Consider the following 20,105-nt stretch of genomic DNA (forward strand, 5'->3'; position numbering starts at 1 on the left):
AGCAGCGACGTACAGCTTGATGCGAAACCTTCTCAGCCCGGCCAAGCCCAAAGACAAAACCTTCCAAGAGCTGGTGCTTCTGATGAAAATCACTTCGATCCGAAGCCCAGTGAAATTGTGCAAAGGTATAAGTTCGACTCTCGCTCCCGCAAGCCGAATGAAACCGTCATGGAATATGTAGGCGGAGCTGCGTCGCCTGGCACAGGATTGTAACTATGGCAACACGTTACAACAGATGTTGCGAGATAGGATCGTCTGCGGAATTAAGGATGACCGAATTCAGAGACGTCTCTTGTCAGAAATAGATCTCACTTTTGACAAGGCTCTGTCAATGGCAGTAGCCATGGAGACTGCAAATAAAAATGCACAGGATCTGCAGACCTCAGGGGCGTCAGCAAAATGTTTCAGTCTCGCTAGAGGACAACAGGAGAGTCGTACCTTTAAAGCAGAAAATAAAGAGTGTTATCGTTGCAAAGGAACCAAGCACACAGCAGCAGACTGTAAGTACAAACAAGAAAAATGTCATGCTGTGGTAAAGTGGGACACATAGCTAGAGCTGGTCAAATAGCAAGAACTAAACTGACCCAGAAAAAGTATGGATCGACATATGTAAAGAAAGAAAAAAAGCAGAGTTCACACTACAGTACTCACAATGTGGGCGAGAAAGCAGATAACAACAAAACTGATAGCTCTGAAGATGACTCTTTCATGTTGAACTGTGTCAAGTGCAGTCAAGGGCACAACAGAAAACTGTTCAAGTTAGGGCGTGGCAGTGCGGTACACTTAAGAAGAGTAGACCCCTACACTGTGGATATGCAAATTGATGGGGAAAAGGTGAACTTTGAAATAGACACTGGATGTTGCCTAACAGTCATGAACGAAGCAACATTCAGAGAAACAGGGAAAGACAGCAAGCCCCCCAGCCTGCAGCCCATCAAAATCAAGCTCGAAACTTATACAGGGGATCCTGTTAAGGTGATTGGTGCAACACGAGTCAGCGTCAAATACAAGCAGCAGAAAAAAACATCTGCCCTCTGGTGGTGGTCGAAGGCGACGCCCCAGCTTGCTAGGTCGAGCTTGGCTCGAGGAAATTAAATTGACTGGGGTGAAGTGAAAAACAGTCCTACAACAGAAAGCTGCACCAAGTCAAAACAACAGAAAAAAACACTTCAGCAAGTGTTAAGTAAACATGAGAATGTGTTCAAAGAGGAGTTGGGCACCCTGAATAGAAATGAAAAGCTGCTATTCATGGTAAAAGTGATGCCCACCCCACGCTTCTTCCGTCCGCGTTCTGTCCCCCTTTGCTATGCGAGCAAAAGTCGACGAGGAAATAGACCGACTGTTGCAAGAAGGCATCATCTCGCCAGTGAAATATGCTGAATGGGCGGCACCAGTAGTGCCACTCCTGAAGCCCACAGGGACATAAGACTGTGTGGGGATTACAAGCTTACTGGTAAATACTGTGGCTTCACTGGAGCAGTACCCCATACCCAGAATGGAGGACTTGTTTTGCCACACTGTCCGGGGGTAAGCAGTTCTCAAAATTAGACATGAGCCACGCTTACCAGCAAATCCTCTTGGATGACGAATCGAAAAGTACGTGACAGTAAACACATCTCGGGGGCTGTTCACGTATAATAGATGCCTTTTGGAGTGGCCTCTGCTCCTAGCAATATTCCAGAGGACCATGGAAAGTCTTTTTGAAAGGGGATACCTCATGTAGCAGTGTATTTAGATGACAATCTTAGTGACTGGAGTGGATGAAGTAAGCCATCGACGAAAACCTGGATGAGGTGTTGACCCGGTTGGAGGAAGCTGGGTTGAGGTTAAAGAGGTGCAAGTGTGCCTTCATGCAAGAGAAAGTGGAGTACTTGGGCCATATTGGACGCCCAGGGGCTCCACCCAGTGGAAAACAAGTTAAAGCAATCAGGGACGCACCTACCCCCACAAATGTTCACTGAACTGAAAGCATACTTAGTTTGCTAAATTACTACAACAATTCCTTCCAAACCTGGCAACCCTGTTGGCACTCTTTACATTGAAACTTTTGAGACACGAGGTACGGTGGACATGGCAAAAGAGACAAGAGGAAGCATGCCAGAAATCTAAGAACCTGTTGAACTCAGCAGAGGTGTTAGTTCATTATTCTGCTGACCGTGAGTTGGTTCCTCTCATTTATGCATCCCCATATGGCGTAGGCGCCATATTGTCACATAAGATGGAGGATGGAAGCGAGAGACCTTTGGGGTTCATGTCACGCACACTCTCTCCTGCTGAGAAAAAGTATTCTCAGCTTGACAAAGAAGGTTTAGCTGTGATATTTGGCATCAAGAAATTTCACAAATACTTGTATGGCCGAGTTTTCACGATTTACACAGATCATAAACCCCCTAATCTCACTGTTCAATGAAAAGAAGCCTATACCTCAGATGGGCTCACCAAGAGTACAAAGATGGGCCGTGACATTGAGTGCTTACGAGTACAACATCAGGTACAAGCCAGGAAAACATCATGAAACGCGGATGCGCTCAGCCGTTGCCGGTCCAGACTCAGCACCTGAGCAAGAGATGGCTGAGCAGGTTTTGATGATGGATGTACTGGATGACACATTAGTGGACACTTGCACAGATCAAACGATGGACAAGCTAATGATTGTCTTGTTGTCGCAAGTCCACGAGATACACCCTTAAAAGGCAGTTTAAAAGCTGTTTGAAAGCCGTATCGACAGAGAAAGCTGGAACTGAAGTGGTGAGGGATGGTTGCGTGCTCTGGGGAGCCCGAGTAATTATTCCACCAAAGGCCGAGACAAAATATTGAAACTCCTGCACCAGACTCATACAAGGCATGTCGAAGATGAAAGGCTGGCAGGTCGTATGTATGGTGGCCAGGGATGGATGAGAACATTGAAAGAGAAGTGCAGGCATGTGAGGAGTGTCAGAAACACTCCAAGTCACCACCTACTGCACCATTACACCCTTGGGAGTGGCTGGAGTCACCATGGTCCAGAATCCATGTGGACTATGCAGGGGCCTTTCCTCGGGGAGATGTTTCTAATCATTGTGGATGCTCATTCCAAGTGGATGGACATTTACCCTGTGAAATCCTCTACATCACAGGTAACTATAGAGAAACTGCGCCAGAGTTTCAGTGTGTTTGGACTACCTAAAATGTTAGTTTCAGACAACGGAACATGTTTCACAAGTGCTGAATTTGAGTCATTCATGAAGCAGAATGGAATTGACCATGTAGATCAGCACCTTTCCACCCTTCTTCAAATGGGCTGGCTGAGAGGGCGGTCCAGACCTTTAAGGAGGGGATGAAGAAAGTCAAAGGTGATACCTTGCAAACCAGACTGTCCCGATTTCTGTTCAGTTATCGCATCACACCGCATGCCACTACTGGTTTATCACCTGCAGAGTTGATGATGTCACGGAGACTCAGATCAGTTTTGGACTTGCTCATGCCTGATGTGAAAACAAAAGTGCAGCACAAACAATTGAAACAGAAAGCAAATCATGACACCAAGAAAAGACTGAGAAGTTTCACACCAGGAGACAAGGTCTTCATCAGAAACTACTCCTATGGCCCGAAGTGGATTCCCGCAGTCATTGTGAGAGCATCGGGTCCAGTGTCTTACATTGTTACCATTGGATCAGGTCAAACTGTGAAGCGGCACGTGGATCAGGTGAGAGCAAGAGTGGCTGACACTGTTCCCAGTACGCCAGACAGGGAGGTGGAGCCATTGCTTGACAAAGAAGCAGTGCCTGAGTGCTGCTTGCCATTGGAGTTGGACACATCGCCACAACCTCCGGCAATGGAGTTGCCTTATGCTCCGGAGACTCCAGCTCCCGGAGACTCCTCAGTGACACCCGTGTTGTGACGTTCCCAGAGAGAGAGACGTCCACCAGAGACTTTAAAGGACTTTGTTAGGTAGTGTGAGATCTTCCAGAAATAGAGCAACAATGCGCTCTGATCTCACAGGAAGGACGTACCTTCCTAGTTAGAAAAAAAAAAAGAGAAACATGGAAACCTATGTACAGTTGTATGGTTGTATGGTTACCTTAATTACATGTTGATTGCTTGTTAAGCATTCTTTAGATAAACAGTTATTTTGTAAGTCAAGGGAGTTGTTGACTTAAGGGGGGAGGAGATGTGGTATCGCAAGAAATAAGTGGTTATATAAATATAGTATACATAATAGTTATTATTCATAGATACCTACATCCTAAGTTCCTGTTATTCTCCGCCGACGGAAGCGGGTGGGCCAGCAGGGCGGTGTCAGCCAGCGCAGACTTTGCTGCGGAAAACGCACGGACGCGTTCCGGCAGCCAGTCAACCGGATCTTTGGCTGTTTTACCTTTTAAGGCAGCATAGAGTGGCTGTAGCAGGTGGGCAGCTCTGGGGAGAAAGCGGTTGTAAAAATTTATCATCCCCAAGAACTCCTGCAACGCTTTAACCGACGTGGGACGCGGAAAAGCCGAAACGGCCTGGACTCTGTCGGGCAACGGAACCACACCTTCAGCGGAAATGTGGTGCCCGAGGAAATCCAGAACAGGCAACCCAAACTGGCACTAGGAAGGGTTGATGATCAGGCCGTGCGCTGCCAAACGCTGGAAAACCTGGCGCAGATGGGACTCGTGCTGGCTCGCTGTGGTATCGCAAGAAATAAGTGGTTATATAATATATGAGTATACATAATAGTTATTATTCATAGATACCTACATCCTAAGTTCCTGTTATTCTTCTGAAAGAAACAGAATGAATGTGTTGTTACAATGGTAATGCCAGGAGAGGCAATATTAGTTCTGTGTTACATTAATGTGTAAGGAAGTGGAGGAAGTGTGTGTCCTGTAGGAGGCAGTAGAAAAATGGATGCTCATGTTCTGTACATGCCCTGAAAGAAGGTTCAGTAAACAGTGCAACGATACTCCGGTGTAAGGCTCAGTTATTGTATTTTATTTTTTGAAGATGCAACACTCGCTGAGCAGCTGGCCACCAATATATCGTCCAGATAAACAAAAACGAACGGCAGCCCACGCAAAACGGAGTCCATCAGCCGCTGAAAGGTCTGGGCGGCACCTTTCAGGCCAAACGGCATGCGCAAAAACTCGAACAAGCCGAAGGGGGTAATGACAGCGGTTTTAGGAACGTCTTCGGCGCGCACGGGAACCTGGTGATACCCCCACACCAAGTCAATTATAGAAAAAATCGACGTTCCGGCGAGATTGGCAGAAAAATCCTGAATGTGGGGGATGGGGTAACGGTCATTCTCCGTGGCATTATTTAAACGGCGGAAATCCCCGCATGGCCGCCACAGACCGTCCGATTTGGGCACCATGTGAAGCGGAGAGGCCCATGCACTGTTCGAACGCTGTACAATGCCAAGGCGCTCCATGGCTGCAAACTCTTCCCGAGCGACGGACAGTTTCGCGGGGTCGAGGCGGCGCGCGCGTGCGAATACCGGGGGCCCGACCGTGGGAATATAATGCTCAACCCCATGCTTCGTTACCGTGCTAGAGAAATTAGGGACAGACAGCGATGGAAACTCTAAAAGCAAACGCTGAAAAGCATCCCCGGAGGTCACTACATTAGCCCGAATCAGGGGCTCGGCCGCCCGAGTAAAACAGGGTAGCGAAGAAAACGAGAGAGCATCGATTAAACGTCTGTTAGCAACATCGACAAGCAGTCCATGAGCACACAGGAAATCAGCACCTAAAATAGGTACAGAGCTAGCGGCAACAACAAAGTTCCACTGGACATCCCGGCCATGAAAACAAACAGTCACCAACCTTTCCCCAAACGTTTTGATGGGAGAGCCATTAGCTGCAATGAGCTGCGGCCCACAGTTCGCTGCTAGTCCGTCGGCAGCGGTAGGGGGAAGGAGGCTCTTCTGGGAGCCGGAGTCCACGAGAAAACATCTCCCGGAGCGTGAGTCCTCTATGAAGAGCAGCCTTTCTGTATTGCCAGCGGTCGCAGCTGCTACAGCACGCTGGTGGGTCTGTTTCCCTGGGCCGTGAAAGCGCAAGGCGGCAGGCAGCGACACGCTCTGTCGCCAAAACGCTGATGGTAGAAACAGATGCTCTTTCCGCGGTGCCGGCGTGTAGCAATCCCTGCCGTCAGCAAGGGGGCGGATGCTCCGGGGGAGGCAGGTGGAGGCGTGGAAGGTACCACCGGCGTGTCCGTAGCCAGGGCGTGAACGTCGAAAGTGCAGCTAGCCAGGAGAATGCGATCCGCTTCTTCAGCCAGGGAGCAATAATCCTTCGCAGGCAGAAGCGGAGAGTTCGCGAGGACAGCTCTCACGGTGGCCGGTAGTTGGCGGAGGAAGAGGTGGGCGAAGAGGAAACCACCGTCATCCGGCCCGAGCAACGATAGCATGTTCTCCATGAGCTCGAGCGCAGTACCGCCACCCAAGCCTGACAGGTTGAGGAGCTTTTCGGCTCGTTCAGAGTTGGAGAGGGCATAGCGCCGAAGAAGCAGCTCTTTGAGGGCGGCGTATTTCCCTTGGGCGGGTGGGTCCCGGAGGAGCACCATCGCGTGACGGGTGGCCAGCGGGTCGAGCGAGGCCACAACATGGTGATATTTCGTGTCGTCAGCCGAGATGCCGCGAAGGGCGAACTGAGCCTCCACGTGTACAAACCATGACGGGGGGTCATGGAGCCAAAAGTCCGGCAGTTTCAGCACCACAGCGAACGTAGCTGCAACAGGAGGCGGAGGTCCGGCGGCCGCTGATGCATCCATAGCGGAGTCTGCGTTATCTGCGGCCCGTTACATGCTCGAGTCAGGGGTCACCAATGTGGAGGTAAGCATCAACGACACAGAGCTCTCAGTTCTCACTCCTTCTTTATTCGTCTCCAACATCAAGTGCGCATATCGCGCCACAAAACACAGGAACACACTTCCTATACACTGGGTGTGAGTGGAGCCCTCTAGTGGTCCACCACAATACGATATTTGACCGAGAGCCAATGAAACTCCTGCAGGACAGGAATGATGTGGTGGATAGAAGGGGTCCTGGTGATAATACGGGCAGCAGAGTTCTGGACGCGTTGGAGCTTGTGGATGGATTTTTGGGTAAGACCAGAAAGAAGTGAATTACAATAATCAATCCGGGAAGCAACAAGGCTATGGACAAGAATGGCAGCGGCATGTGGGGTGAGACAAGGACGGAGACGATTAATGTTACTATTATGGTTACTGTTGTTTAACAGATACAGTATTTTAGTTGTCACCACAAGGAGGCACTGTTTTCACTGTAAGGGCACGTATGCTGAGTCATCACGCCCCTGAGAAGAAAGTATACCAAAACAAAAATGGCACCCGTGAGTAAAGGTTTTGCCGCGTGTTAAGGTGGAATAAAGTTCCCATAATATTAAGGACATTCTTGCCTCCGTCGTCATTTTCCTTTGAGTTGATCGCTGTCAATGCTGCAATACTCAACACAGTCTCAACAGGTTATGGGCCCAGGGCTGACTCGAAGAGGAGTTTTTTCTTATGAAGATCCGGAGCCGCAATGGATAGCAGGCTAACGGGTAAATAGCAACATGGATCAACGAGGAGCAAGCAGGCTGACTTATGTTTGACGGAGATGAGACCAAATATGAACTTTGGGAAACTAAGGTGCTAGGATATTTGCACTTGTTGGGATTAAAAGACACTGTTCTGAAGGAACCGAACAGTGAGGCTGAAGTAGCGGCAGATGGTAAGAAGAACACCGACGCTTACGCCGAGTTAATCCAATTTTTGGACAATAAAAGCCTCTCACTGATTATGAGAGGTGTCCCTGATAATGGGAGAAAAGCATTAAAAATATTGAGGGACTACTACGCTGGAAAGGGGAAGCCCCGAATCATCAACCTGTACACCACGCTGACATCCCTTCAGAAAAAGAGGGAAGAGAATGTCACAGACTATGTCATCAGAGCCGAGGCCACCATTACAGCGCTGCGCAACACGGGTGAGACTTTAGGTGATGGATTACTGATTGCTATGGTTTTAAAGGGACTACCTGAAAGTTTTAAACCATTTGCAATACACATGACCCACGATAAGGAAGATATGACATTTGCTGAGTTCAAAACAAAGCTACGAAGTTTTGAAGACACCGAAAAGACAAGCGCATCGGAGTATAGCGACAATGTAATGAAAACAGGAGTAAGAACCAGGCGTGAGCACACGAGATCAAGCACAGAATCCAGATACGAGAGCGATGTGGACATTGTGTGTTTCAAGTGTGGAAAGGCCACTGAGCAAAAGTGTGCAGACGGAGGACGTGGTGCAGTCATTGCAAAAGCAACACACACAGTGGTACCACATGTAGACATAAAGACAAACAAGATGGCGCGCGGAATGTCGCAGATGAGAGTGGCAACGGATCCAAAGCAGAAACGCCGGATTATGCCTTCAGGATTAAGGGTGCAGACATCAAAGTCCAATAGTCAGCATCAGTGTTGGTCAAGTTACTTGAAAAAAGTAATCAGTAACTAATTACTGATTACAGTAATTAGTTACTGCAATCAGTAACTAATTACCGATTACTTCCCCAAAAAAGTAATCCCGTTACTTTACTGATTACTTATTTTCAAAAGTAATTAATTACTTAGTTACTTAGTTACTTTTTAAAAACCCGATTTACAACCTGAAGAGGTGATAAAGTGATAGATCTTTCAGCCCAATTCTACTTTTTCTGCTGTAATCCATCATACAAAATGTAATCAAATGGAAAAGTCCCTTTTTAAAACTTGTTTTATTAGTTTTAATCTTTTAACTTTATGCATCAAGCAAAAACTTAATGATATGCAACATTCTCTGACTGGAAGAAATTTGTTTAATATTTAAACCTATTTTCTGCACATTCCAGCACATAAAATAATTTTTTGTGTGTTTACACTCAGTCTTTCAAATAGATGCAAGTAAAACACAGCAGAAAATAAATAAAGTCAAAGACTAGCGGTCCTTTTGCTCTATTTTCACCTGTCATAATACAGGCCAATGACACAAAGCAACGCTTAAAGATGCGCCGTTTATTCCATTATACCCCCAGGACATATTCTCAGTAAAGTCAGCCACTGCATTAGGAGCAGCAGTCACAAGGGCAGGACATGTTTACCCACAAAGACGGTACTAACTTTAACATTCATGTGTATGGCAAGTTGTACTATTTGCAGACTGAAGTTGAGGGTAATGATAAGTGTAACACGTGTCATGACATACAGGCATGGCATGAGATATTAGGTCATTGCAACTACGAAGATGTAGTAAGATTGCAGGGTGTGGTTAATGGTATGCAGATTAAGGGGAGAACTGATAGACCAGGGCCCTATTTCAGGAAGCCGGTTTAGTGCAAACTCTGAGTAAGTATACCCTGAGTTAACGAAAACTCTGGGTTTTTGGTTTCACAAAGCAAGTTTAGATTAATTCTGAGCGAGTTACTATGACGATACACTCCGTGAAGCTAACCTGCCCCCTAGCAGGTTTACTTCAACTAACCCTGACTTTCTCCGCCTCTTTGTCGGAAACCTGACTGTAGGAAGTGTCAGACATGGCGTGCCCCTTCCTTGAAGAGCCAGTAGATGTTGAAGCCCAAATTCTCCGCAGAGCTCTCGGCCGGGAGAGAGTGATTAGAGCGCGTTCTGACATTTTATCATTTCCTGATGATTTTCTGTGTGAACGTTACCGTTTGCACTTCGTTTTTTTGCAAACGGGAACTTTCTGTATAATATTGGTGAAGCTGAGCACGTTTCCAAGGCTACCGTCTGTCGGGCAGTCAGGAATGTTACAGTTGCACTGAAACGTCTCCTGTACTCGTTTGTGGTGTTCCCCGGTCACAGACCCACAAGATTTATCAAAGAGGGATTCCACAAAATTGCAGGTATCAGGATGAACAAAACTTAATTCATGATGTGGTGATACTTGAACTACTACTTAAATTTTACATTTATTTTCACGGTTCCCAGGCGTGATTGGCTGTATAGATGGCACTCACATTCCAATCATTGCTCCTTCAGTAAATGAATGCATGCTCCCTTTCTTTTGCAGCTGAGGCTGTGTTACTTTTTTTCCGCAAAATTTGCATGTTATCGGCATATACTGCCATCAGAATTTCGGCCTCAAGCGCTGTAAAATACATTGACCGCGCCTTCTTTCCCTCCGTCTCCATGGTGACTCGCTTAATCTGTGCTCCACTAATCAGGGCTTTATGTATCCTCGTGCGCGCGTTTAACTTGGGGTTAAAGCAACTCCGCGTTGATTGAACTAATTGTTATCAGCCTTTCTGAAACCGAATATTCCGAGTTGGACAGTTCGGGGTTACTCAACCCTGAGTATCGTTTTTCACTCTGAGTTTTCTAAACCGGCTTCCTGAAATAGGGCCCTGACCAGGAATGTGAAGTGTGTATCCAAGGAAAGTTTGCACAAACCCGAAATAGAGATCCTGATACAAGAGCAAAGGCTCCTTTACAGATGGTACACACAGATTTAGCGGTCCGATAGCCACTGAATCTATTGACGGGTACAAATACGTACAGTTATTCACTGATGATTATTCAAACTCAGTGTTTGTATATTTCCTGAAGACAAAAACTGATACGCTGCAGGCAACAGAGAAATTTCTAGCGGATGTTGCACCATATGGCAATGTAAAATGCAGATCAGACAATGGCACAGAGTTCACATGCAGAGATTTCCAAACCCTGTTTAAAAAAAATGGCATTAAGCATGAGACATCAGCCCCGTACTCACCCCATCAGAACGGTACAGCCAAGAGCAGGTGGCGTACTCTTTTTGAAATGGGCAAGTGCATGCTAATTGAGAGCCAGCTACCAAAATGCCATTCAAACTGCAGCTATAACACGGAACAGATGCTTTAAGAGTGACATTGAAGGAACTGACAAATACAAGGCAAGATTCGTAGCCAAGGGTTACAGTCAAAAGATGGGGATAGATTCCCACCAACAGCTAACTTAACCCACATAAGAGTTCTGTTACAGAAAGTAGCGCAGGAGAACCTGTTACGCCATCAAATGGATGTGCAGACTGCGTATTTACACGCTCCCATTGGTTATGAAGTCTACATTAACCAGCCAGAAGGTTATGAAAAGGGGGAAGGTTTAGTTTGTAGATTACAAAAATCCTTGTATGGGTTAAAACAATCTGGTCGTAAATGGAATAGGATCTTGCATGAATACCTAACTGAGAACAGTTTCAGGCAAAACCCAGCAGACCACTGCTGGGTTTTTCTGCCCGCCCCTCTGGGAAATTCAGTTTCCAGTAGCACAGCACCAACAGAAGTTGCATGTTACAGATACAATAAAGGGGAATGAGAGCAAGGATATAAACATAAATATACCATATATACACATATATAAATACAGAATATATAATATGGATAAATAGGAATACCAGTGGATTGCACATTTGAGTGAGTCTATTGCATAGTGATAGTACAAACCTGCACAGGATCTTAGAAGTGAATATATTGTATCAAAATTAAGTTCCAATGTTGGTAAGAACTGGCATTTTTACCAGGTTGCTTATACAGTCTACAAAAAAGCAGCGAGGAGACATGATGTAAAGTATTTTGTAACTCCTTAATTTTCTCTCACAATTTTCTTTGACCTCATGACTTCATTTTAACACTTCAGCTGCAACCAAAGACTATGAAACACAGAAATGTGATGAAAAGATCAATAGTAAGAAAGACAAAGACAAAAATGCCGTAAATGAAAATAAGACCAAAAACTCAATACTTATTAAAAATCTGACATCTGTCCTTTATCTAAATGCATGTGCTTTCAGAGCATGTGTGTGTTTACTGGCTATATTTAGTCTTGTGGATCCAGGTAGTCACACAGAGGCCTGTGAGAGGGAGGTTATGCTGCATAAATGAAGGAGCGTCTTCATGTTTGCGGCAGTGTGTCGATATTTCCTGTGAAGATGAGAAGTGTTTGGGGATGGGATGAACCTTTTGATCTTGGCTCGTTATAACATCATTGATCTTTTACTTGAACATATATTTGAGAAGTGTGCAGATGACACCTTCATTGAATTCATACTACAAGATATTACATGACTCAGGCTATACTATATTAAATATGCTCTGGGTACTCTGTTTTTCATCCACAAATTGAAGACATGCAAGATGTAATGTTAATTGGCAACATTTCTCCAGTTGAACTACTATAATTTCTACTTCGTCTTTCAGTACACTAGATGTTCTGCCTTCCTCTCACTCTACCGCTCACTCTCACTAAAAAGAGCCGGCTCTTTCGGCTCCCAACCGGCTCTTCAGGTTGCTTTGTTGCTTTAATTAGTTTATTATTAACAACAAAATAAAATTATGCACAAAAGGAACATTTACCTGTTACTACCACACACCAAATCCGGTCGTTGGTATTTCCTGGCTTGTGTAGCTACTAGGTAACAAAAGCTCAACACTGCCCCTAGCATCCTGGAGCACTTCTGTTGTGTTTTGTACGTGCTTCTGAGTTTTTACGTGTTTTGGAGTTTTTACTTGTTTTGGAGTTTGTACGTGTTTTGGAGTTTGTACGGCTTCAGAGTTTGTACGTGTTTTGGAGTTTGTATGTGCTTTGTCTCTAGGGGCCACCGTAAATATACTTTTATTTATTCACTTCACATAAAATGTAATAAATAAATCATATAATACAAAAACCAGCTATTCACATTTCAACTTGTAACTATTCAAATTTTCAGCTTTTTCCTTTTAAACAATATTTAAGTGAAACAACACAAAACACTGCAAACCACAACACAATTAAATATAAATTAAAATATGAAAACAAAAAGAAGATGCACATTCTCTGTCATATGGGCCTGCATGAATAAACTTTCTGAATCCTTTATCATCCGCAACTGAAAATAGTTGTGGATGATCACTATACCTTTCTAATGTGACGTTGTTGTCCCTGGCTCTCTTTCTCTCTCTTTCCCTCCCGCTCTGTTCCTGTGCTACTACGAGTGTAACTACCGCCCTCCCCCCTCTTCCCAGCATAAAGCACAAGGCTCGCGTGCAGAGTGAAGCGGAAAAAAAAGTGCGAGAGAGCGAGAAAGAAAAAAAAAAACAACCCACGGCTCCCAATAAGGAGCCGGCTCGCGTCGTTCACTTCAAAGAGTTGGCTCTAAGAACCGTTTCGTTTCGCGACCGACACGTCACTAACATTCACACCCATGGGCAATTTAGAATCACCAGTTAACCTAAACCGTAAAAAAAAAATCCTAAAAAAACAGTAATATTCCAGCAGCTGGGGCGCCAAAATAATACCAGAAAATAACAGAAAATAACGTTCACATGAAAATACGGTTATTTTCAGTAATGACAATACAGTTTGTTGCCCTAATTTTACATGGGATTTTGCCTTTTTCAAGCGCTTTTAAACATTAAATTAGGAACAGTTTAATGTGACTAAACAATGAAATTACCTATAAACAAGGTCAATGAATGCGGCAATATGAATAATAATACTTCAATGTACAGAAATATACAGTTAACAGTTGGTTTAAATAATAATGGATTGCATTCATATAGCGCTCTTTGAGACCCTCAAAGCGCTTTACAATTCCACTTTATAAATCCCCTCTGGCCATCACCAGTAGGTGGTAGGTGAAGTGTCTTGCCCAAGGACACTGGGCACTGAGAGTGTCCGAGCCGGGCTCGAACCAGCAACCTTCTGATTACAAGGCGAACTGCCAACTCTTGAGCCATGATTGCCCTAAATAGCAATGATAATAACAATTATTTGATGTAAAAAAAAGTTTATAAGAATGATTTTATATATTTTTCCATAGCATTACATTTGAATTTAACAGTTCAATCTTTCAAATAACGGACAAATATTTGTGAAATTATGATACATTTGTGAATGTATTTTAACAATCTAAATATGCATATGTACAGACAAATACATTTTAAAAAAACAAGAAAATTATGTTTTATTACATTTACAGTGATTTTACGTTAATTTACATTTGAAATGTAAAATCACAGTCTATTTATGTAAATTTAATGCTATTCTAGAAGAACAGTACAAAACTGTAAAATACACTGTAAAATACTTTTATATTACTTTTTTTTTTACAGTGTAACCCTACTTTATCCCACTGAACCATGTTAAATACATTTTTTTAATCTTTTTTTTTAATGAACAAATATCCATTCATCTTCTTGCAGATATCACCACATCAATTCTTCATAGCCTAGAGCACATTTAAACAACAGAAGTAGACCCAAAGTCCTTCAAAAAGTAAAAAATAGTTAAAACAACAACACTGTTATGCTGGTGTTCATTGAAATGTGTTAAGATGTGGCAAATGTACGATAATTCAGCTTATAATTCATGAAACACTGCTCTCCCCTACATAAGGTCCCTTTATAGGTTAAAGGTATCGGTACTGCCCATATGGAAAAGAAATAGTAAAAACTTACATGATTTACTCATGAAAGTGGCCACTTTCTTATTACTTTCATATATTGTTTTAGTAAGTATCCAAAACATACAAGTTTCATTATACAATTTTTCAAGGGATCTTATATCTGTTTTCACTCTTGTATGCTTTTCATACAAGTTTCACACAAGACAGATACAAACTTTATAAGATTTATATATATCTTTTCCATATGGGTGGTAATACTGCTCTAATTTACTTGGTATCAGATCAATACCAAAATGTGCAGTTTTGCACAGCACTAGTAGGTATCTGCCCTGTTAGCTTGTTTCTCAGCCAGAAGAAAACTAAACTCGTCTCTGGTGTCTGAAAGTAAAAGCTAACACCTTAAAAACAAAAGCAAAGCACCATTACAGCTGATTCATTTCACACCAATTTGTGTTTTATACATGTTAGTGTGTTTGATCTCAGATCTATTTAAAGTATATAAAAATAGCACATTTTGCTATGAGCTTTATTCAATAAGCACAACCAAATGAACTAATGAAAGGTTCTGGACAACCTCATAAATGTATTCAAATCAACGGCAGAAATCTTTGTTTTACAGAAGCATTCTGACTCTAATTCAACTCTTAATGAGGCCTTGTCTGCCTGTCACTGAGCAAGTTTAACAAGTGACTAGATAAATCAGATAGATCATAAAGTGAAGAGCTGTGGCTCACTTCCTGTTGTTCCTGTCTTCACTGCCAGCTCTGCCAGTTCTGTCACAGTCAAATGTTTCTCAGTAAATGACATCATGTTCCTGTAAAGACTGCAGAAATATTTACTCATTCACTCAGTACTGGAATAACATTATATGTCTCTTTTTAAAAACAAATCTCGAAATAATAAGCATGGGCTTAAATTTTATATGCATAGCCTTTACAGCACTTACAGAAGTCTGTTAGTTCTACAATCTTGAATTGCAATAGCATTAGCAGCTCTTTAACTGACTTGGATGTTGATATAAGTGGTATTTTCAAGTTGGAATTTGGTAATTATGTCATATGTTTTAGTATTTTCCTTAAGAAACGCTCTAAAAATCAACCTTTTAATGGTTCTTTCTCACTGAATTCAGCTATAGCCATCCCATGTTCTATTCAAGCTGAAATTAAACCAGTCAGCATTTAGTCTAAGTATGGTGTTTTCACTATCTGCTCTTAATTTGGGGGGAATTGCACATAGCAGATCTTTATGGCATCTATGTTCATTGAATTCCCATAACACTTCTCTATGTGTAGCCAGTGAGAGAAAAGCCTCTTAGAGTTAGTCTGTTTCCTTCCCTGTTTGGTTATTTTGGAGTGTCACTGCTTTCTCTAAAGCTCTGGTTTCCTTGTTTCCTGGGAGACGACTCCCCTCAGAGAAGTCTGTAAAAACTGTGGTGCTGGCAAGCATCCTTCCACCTGAAATACTGTATCTTAGTTTCCAGGACAGATAAATAAACTGCACTTTTGTAGCTATTTTACCACATAAGACTGGGTTGGAAACACGCTGACACAAATATCATATTATTCTAACCATTTTGGGCAGGCTTAGTATCTCTTGGAGTCATGTGAGGAAATGTGACAGTTCCTTGTTTGAGAACCTCCAGGCTCCTCCGGGGTCATTTATATATATCAATTTATCAACTTTGTTTCCTCTATCTTCCCACAATGCAGCCCGTTCATAATGAGGTTTAAGTCTGTGCACAGCTACCTCTCTTTTGCAGCATTTGCTGTCTTCCCATAAACAGTTGCAGCACTGATGCACTTGCACTTATGGTGGAGGTCTTACTGTGTGATCTGATAATTTGTTGAGGATATCTGGGAGCAATCAAACATGCCAGATGGCTTGTAAACAGATTAGTCTGGATGATATCAGCTTGTAGTTTGGGATTAAGATTTTTTTTTAATTAACATATTCTTTATTGGTTTTATTTGAGAAGGAACCATGTACAATCTTAAAATAAATGTTGCTGTTTAATGCATTGTACCAGAGTTAGCTTGCAGCTAATCTGCATCTACATTCACTTCAGTGGTTTTCTCCTGACAAACATAAGTGGGAGGATTAACATTTTGCTCTCTGAAATGTATCATCTGCCTCTGCTTTGTGTGGGTTTCAGTGGACTGACTGAGGCCTATAAAAGATAACAGCTGATGTCATGGTCTGGGACTTTGACACAGTGTTTTGTTTTGAATCTTGTTATTTCTTTATTGTTTATGTTCCTTGATTCTTTTCTTATACCTTGGTTTCCCTGTGTTTGTGAATTATTTTAACTGCATATTGTTTTCACAGTGTATTATACATGTCAAGATTAGTTTAAATGTTTTAGGGTTATTAGTACCCTTTAGCGTCCCCCTCCTGTCCTCTTACAATCACCTTTGTATTTTTGACCCTTAGTATCATCCATGTTAAATCTGTCATGTTTTCTTTTTTTTTTTTTTTACCTTTTGTACGTGTCAAGCCTAATCATAATGTTCTTTGTTGGATCATCATCTAATTTCCCCCCAGTGTCTCCCAGCACCTCCTAATGTTTTATCTAATTTAGTTCCTGTAATTTGAAAGTTTTTTCTTTGTATTCTATGTTCGGTTTTTCTTTCTGGATTACAGGCTAATAAAAAGCTTGCCTTTTGTTAAGATAATCCTGTTGCCATGCATCGGCATTTGGGTCCTCTACCTCAACACTCGGTCTGCTCATACCGCTGACATTGACAGCTGAGGAGATGCTGACCTCTTAACTGTTGTACTGGCTAATGTGGGCCAGAATGCAAATGTGCCCCCTTTCTTAAAATATCCCCCCTCTCATTTCTGTTTATTTATAGAAAACCCAGTTTGCTTTTTAGCTTATGTGGGTTTCTTTGTGAGGATGGATAACACGGGAGTTACACCAGTCCTTCACAAGCTTTGGAATCAATTATTTGTTTGAAAAGTTGCACTGTTTTCTTACACTCTTTTGTTATATAACATCATAAATCTGCTTCAGGTATATATATACTGTATACAGTGGGGCAAAAAAGTATTTAGTCAGCCACAGATTGTGCAAGTTCCCCCACTTAAAATGATGACAGAGGTCAGTAATTTGCACCAGAGGTACACTTCAACTGTGAGAGACAGAATGTGAAAAAAAAATCCATGAATCCACATGGTAGGATTTGTAAAGAATTTATTCGTAAATTAGGGTGGAAAATAAGTATTTGGTCACCTCAAATAAGGAAAATCTCTGGCTCTCACAGACCTGTAACGTCTTCTGTAAGAAGCTTTTCTGTCCCCCACTCGTTACCTGTATGAATGGCACCTGTTTGAACTCATCATCTGTATAAAAGACACCTGTCCACAGCCTCAAACAGTCAGACTCCAAAGACCAAAGAGCTTTCGAAGGACACCAGGAAAAGTATTGTAGACCTGCACCAGACTGGGAAGAGTGAATCTACAATAGGCAAGCAGCTTGGTGTGAAAAAATCAACTGTGGGAGCAATCATCAGAAAATGGAAGACATACAAGACCACTGATAATCTCCCTCGATCTGGGGCTCCACGCAAGATCTCATCCCGTGGGGTCAAAATGATCATGAGAAACGGTGAGCAAAGATCCCAGAACCACACGGGGGGACCTGGTGAATGACCTGCAGAGAGCTGGGACCAAAGTAACAAAGGTCACCATCAGTAACACACTACAACGGCAGGGAATCAAATCCCGCAGTGCCAGACGTGTTCCGCTGCTGAAGCCAGTGCATGTCCAGGCCCGTCTGAAGTTTGCCAGAGAGCACATGGATGATACAGCAGAGGATTGGGAGAATGTCATGTGGTCAGATGAAACCAAAGTAGAACTTTTTGGTATAAACTCAACTCGTCGTGTTTGGAGGAAGAAGAATACTGAGTTGCATCCCAAGAACACCATACCTACTGTGAAGCATGGGGGTGGAAACATCATGCTATGGGGCTGTTTTCCTGCCAAGGGGACAGGACGACTGATCCGTGTTAAGGACAGAATGAATGGGGCCATGTATCGTGAGATTTTGAGCCAAAACCTCCTTCCATCAGTGAGAACTTTGAAGATGAAACGAGGCTGGGTCTTCCAACATGACAATGATCCAAAACACACCGCCCGGGCAACAAGGAGTGGCTCCGTAAGAAGCATTTGAAAGTCCTGGAGTGGCCTAGCCAGTCTCCAGACCTCAACCCCATAGAAAATCTGTGGTGGGAGTTGAAAGTCCGTGTTGCTCGGCGACAGCCCCAAAACATCACTGCTCTCGAGAAGATCTGCATGGAGGAATGGGCCAAAATACCAGCTACTGTGTGTGCAAACCTGGTAAAGACCTATAGTAAACGTTTGACCTCTGTTATTGCCAACAAAGGTTATGTTACAAAGTATTGAGTTGTATTTTTGTTATTGACCAAATACTTATTTTCCACCCTGATTTACGAATAAATTCTTTACAAATCCTACAATGTGGATTCATGGATTTTTTTTTCACATTCTGTCTCTCACAGTTGAAGTGTACCTCTGGTGCAAATTACTGACCTCTGTCATCATTTTAAGTGGGGGAACTTGCACAATCGGTGGCTGACTAAATACTTTTTTGCCCCACTGTATCTATATATATATATATATATATATATATATATATATATATATATATATATATATATATATATATATATATATACACAAGAATTACAAGAATAAATATTGGTTTGTATAAAGAGTTTGTCTAATGTGGTTTAAGATGGTGATGTAGGTCATATTTCCAAAGACCGAAAAAGAACTACAGTCACAGCACAAGACCACAAACGGACACACTGACCGTGTTTATGCTTGCATTATTTATGTGACATACTACTGACAGTTTTCTGTGTCGTTCGGCTCTGCACCCACGCTTGCAGCTGCCCAGCTGCACTCTGACTGTCTCCTCCAGTCTCTGCTCCGGCTTCACTATATCACAACAGAAGAGTGACAGAGCTCATTAAATCAACTCCATGCACCTGTCCCACCAGCCTCCCTGGCACTACCCCTTGAGCTCACTGAAGCACCCCTCCCCCACAGCTGAGCCAGAGACCACACCTCCGCCACAAAGAGTTCAGCTGTAAGCTGGACATTACTGTCTGCTTTAAGTGTATAAACATGCTTCACTAGAATGACTCATTTCCTATTTAGTGACAGTGCACAGAGACCAGACGCTGCTTCAATTTGGATTTAATGAGAACAGTGCTGGAAGAGCTACACCATATTTATTACCAAAGCCTTGTTTGGCTGCTCTTTATGCACAGCAGAGCTAATATAGCAATGAGGAAGCTCAGAGCAGTTTGAAGATATTTCAAATGTGCTTCACCAATAGCTTTTCTTTGTATAATTGGAGAAATTATTTAATTTCCATGTCAGCCTATTGAGATTATAAACATAAAAATCAGGAACATCATTTTAAGCACAACCACAGCATCTAGACACAGAGAAAATGTAATCTCAGTAAAGCTGTTTGTGGCAGGATTTTATTGTCAGATTGTCAAGTATTTGTGAAAGCTACAACACGAGGAGACTTGTTTATACCCCACAGACGGACAGCATTTGGGCAAAACGTCCTTTCTGTCCAGGGTGGCCATCTGTGGAACAGTCTTCCTCAATCCATTAGAGAATGCTCGACATTCAACTTGTTTAAGGCAAAGGTTAAAAACTGGTTATGGACAAATCAAGTG

General features: G+C 42.9%; 2 pseudogenes; both read left to right on the forward strand.

Moving 5' to 3' along the window:
* The first annotated feature begins 1,306 nt into the window (after nt 1–1,306).
* LOC120744619 lies at nt 1,307–1,961 on the forward strand (annotated as a pseudogene).
* An 883-nt stretch (nt 1,962–2,844) lies between these two features.
* On the forward strand, nt 2,845–4,015 carry LOC120744644 (annotated as a pseudogene).
* Nucleotides 4,016–20,105: the final 16,090 nt, after the last annotated feature.

This window comes from Simochromis diagramma, unplaced genomic scaffold (genome assembly GCF_900408965.1).
Source record: "Simochromis diagramma unplaced genomic scaffold, fSimDia1.1 OVJJ01000426.1, whole genome shotgun sequence".
Classification (NCBI taxonomy): Eukaryota; Metazoa; Chordata; class Actinopteri; order Cichliformes; family Cichlidae; genus Simochromis; species Simochromis diagramma.